A 3,853-nucleotide genomic window follows, 5' to 3' on the forward strand; every position below is an offset into this window, starting at 1 on the left:
TCTATACTCTGAGAACTATAAAATAGTGATGAAAGAAATTGAAGATGACAGAAAGAAGTGGAAAACCATTCCATGCTCATGGATTAGATGAACAAATATCATTAAAATGTCCATATTACCAAAAGCAATCTGTACTTATGCAATCCCTATCAAATCCCTATCAAAATACCACTGGCATTTTTCACAGGTCTAGAACAAACAATCCTAAAATTTGTATGGAACCATAAAAGATCCTGAATAACCAATGTGATCTTGAAAAAGAAAAGCAAAACTGGAGGCGTCATAATTCAAGCTATATATAAAGCACATATATACAACACAGTAGGGTACTGGCATAAAAACAGACACATAGATCAAGAGAAAATATTAGAAAACCCAGAAATCATCCCACAACTATATGGTCAACTAATCTTCAACAAATCAGGAAAGAATATCTAATGGAAAAAAAGACAGTCTCCAACAAATGGTGTTCCGAAAACTGGACAGCAACACATAAAAGAATGAGACTGGACCACTTTCTTACACCATACACAAAAATAAAACTCAAAATGGATGGAAGACCTAAATGTGAGACGGGAAACCATCAAAATCCTAGAGGAGAACACAGGCACTAACCTCTTTGACATCGTCTGTGACAACTTTCCTTATGTGAGGCAAGGGAAACAAAAGCAAATATGAGCTCTTGGGACTTCATCAAGATAAGAAACCAACCAAACAAACCAACAAAAACAAAACAAAGCTTCTGCACAGCAAAGGAAACAATCAACAAAACTAAAAGGTAACCTACAGAATGGGAGAAGATATTGGCAAATGATATATCTGATAAAGGATTAGTACACAGAATCTATGAAAAACTTATCAAACTCAACCCCCAAAAAACAAATAATCCAGTTTAAAAATGGGCAGGAGACATGAATAGACATTTTTCCAAATACGACTTACAGATGGCTAACAGACACACGAAAAGATGCTCAACATCACTCATCATCAGGGAAATACAAATCAAAACTCCAATGAGATATCTCTTCACAATCATCAGAAATGGCTAAAATTAACAACACAGGATACAACAGATGTTGGTGAGGATATAGGGAAAGGGAGTCCTTTTACCCTGTTGGTGGCAATGCAAACTCGTGCAATCACTCTGAAAAACAGTATGGAGGTTCTTCTAAAAGTGAAAATAGAGCTACCCTACCATCCTGCTATTGCACTACTACATACTTAACTAAAGGATGCAAAAATACTGATTCAAAGAAATATATATATCATGATGTTTATAGCAACATTATCAACCATAGCCAAATTATGGAGAGAAACCAAAATGCCCATCAATTAATGAAGGATAAAGATGTTGTGTTACATGTATACAATGGAATATTACTAGGCCATAAAAAGAATGAAATCTTGCCATTTGCAATGACATGAATGGAGCTAGAAAGTATTATGCTAATTGAAATAAATCAGTCAGGGAAAGACAAATACCATGTGATTTCACTCATGTGTGGAATTTAAGAAACAAAACAAATGAAGGTAGTGGGGGGAAAGGGGCAAATCAAGAAACAGACTCTTAACCACAGAGAAAAAAACTCAGGGTTACTGGACAGGAGGTGCACAGGGGATGGTTAAAATAGATGACGGGGATTAAGGAGGGCACTTGTGATGAGCGCAGAATATTGTATGTTTTTGTTTTTTTAAGTAGGCTCCATGCCCAGGGTGGAACCCAATGCAAGGCTTGAACTCTGGACCCTGAGATCCAGACCTGAGCTGAGATCCAGAGTCAGACTCTTAAGCAACTGAGCCACCCAGGTACCCTGAACACTGGGTATTTTATATAATTGATGAATCTTTGAATTCCATACCTTGAAACTAATATTACACTGTATGTTAACTGGAATTTAAATAAAAATTTGGAAAAAGAAAAAAAAGAGTATGTTTATCCATGAGTGTGTTTAAACTAAATTAGTTCTTTTATAAGTTCTCTGGTATAAATAAATACTTAATAAACACTTGGAACAGCCATTATTCTCATGCGAGATAGCAAGGTTCTCTTTTTTCCCCCCCTTCCTTCCTGGGAGTTTATTTCTTGGCAGAAAAGGAGAAGCAAGGTCAGGCTCCTGAGCATTCTAGGCAAGGGGGGTAAGAGGAAGGGAGGCATAGGGAAGGGCTCCAACTGTGGCACTTAGTCCCACAGTTGTCCTGGCTAGATCCGGGTAGGGCCTGCCAGGGACAGTGCCACTGAGCCTAGGGACAGAGGTGGCGGGCCAAAGGGCCCGGAGGACTGCCCATATGGAGGGACTAAATACTGACAGGCCATACACACGACTTCAGGCTGGCAAGCCCAAATAGACAAGTAAGACTCAAGTGTTGGCTTTGTCTGGTGAGGGCTATCTGCTGGGGCTGTGGGCTCTGGTGTTGCCCGTTGGAACAAAGAAGGCAGAGGCGTGAGGACACCTGGCCTCCCAGATCAGAATGGAAGATACTTCAGTTTTGACAGTTTGGCTTACCCCAAGGCCCTGGAGCCATCCCCCCAGCCTTGGCCTGGGGAGGGGGCTGGTTAGTCCCTGGTGGGCAGAGAAGCAGGAACAGTACGTCCCACACATCTCCCCAGGCCACAGGGATTGCAATGGGGCAGGGACCAGAGGAGACCACATGCTCATGCAGACATGGGTGATTAGAGGTTCATGTCAGCCCCCACAGCACACGTTCCACATGTTAAGGCATCATGATTAGACAGTTACCCACAGCTATGGATGAACTTACCCAGAACAGGTGAAAGCAGGAGGGTGGCTGGCTCCTAAGAGGCCTCAATTGTGCACCCCACCACACTCCAGAGGAAGAGAAAGAAGAGGATTCAAGGCAACTGCAAAGACCCACAGGAACCTAATGATTCCTATTATTCCTTTGGAAAAGCTAGGGCCTTGGGTCAGGTTAGGACGGGTGGAGGAATCTGGAGTACAGAAGGGGAGGTGGAGGCCTGTGCTGAAAGTTCCCTTTTCTTACCGCCCCCTCCCCAGTACAGGCAGAAGCAGTAAGACAAGACCATCGAGGGCCAGGGGGGATGGGTGGGGCTGGCCAGGGAGCAGACCTCTCAGCACTTTGATAAGGTGTTGGGATGCGGGTGGTGGTGGTAGGGGTGGGGCACATCAGACAGGTCCGTTCATCCCTCTGAAGGCATGTTCACCTCCCTCCAGGACTCAGTCCTTCCATTCCTTTTTGATGGTAAATTTCCACTCCCAGGACAAGTGGTCAGTTTTGTCACCTATGAAGCAGGACTTGTAGCTGCCATGAGCCAGCATATCCTTGGGTGCCTCCTCCATGAGGGTCAGAAACTTGTACTCCTCTACCTGGGGCCCATAGCTCCCCACCAGGTCGTTGGTTTTGTCAATCTTGACACCTTCCCTGTACGTGTGCTGGTTGTACTTCCCACCAGACACAATTTCCCGGTTCACTGGAAAGAGATTTTTCTCCAGGATTCCACGCCTTACTTCAGCACAAAAGATTACTTCTTGAAGCTCTCCAGATCACCTGTCAGGTCCAGCTCCAGGGGACCCAGGGCCAGGCTACACACCAGGGTTAGGCAGGTCACAACACTGGGGACATTGGGGTCAGCAGACACTGCTACACAGCCCAACAGGGCATCTTTGTTCTTATGTAGACTCCTATCATCCTTGTCTAGCCCCCTGGATCTCCTGGATGCTCTTCTGGGCAGGGGGCTTATAGCTGTTGAGTGCTCGTCCTCCTCATTCTCGGCTGCCACCTGCTCTGCCGTGGGCTCCTGCTCTGCCCTGCTCACCTCCAGCTGAGTCTGGGACACCGGGGGCTCCACTGGCCACTCTTGTGTTCCCTTCCACAT

General features: G+C 44.9%; 1 pseudogene; it reads right to left on the minus strand.

Annotated features, from left to right (window-relative positions):
- Nucleotides 1-3,194: 3,194 nt before the first annotated feature.
- Nucleotides 3,195-3,853, minus strand: LOC113262346 (rho GDP-dissociation inhibitor 1-like; annotated as a pseudogene).

This window comes from Ursus arctos, unplaced genomic scaffold (genome assembly GCF_023065955.2).
Source record: "Ursus arctos isolate Adak ecotype North America unplaced genomic scaffold, UrsArc2.0 scaffold_9, whole genome shotgun sequence".
Classification (NCBI taxonomy): domain Eukaryota; kingdom Metazoa; phylum Chordata; class Mammalia; order Carnivora; family Ursidae; genus Ursus; species Ursus arctos.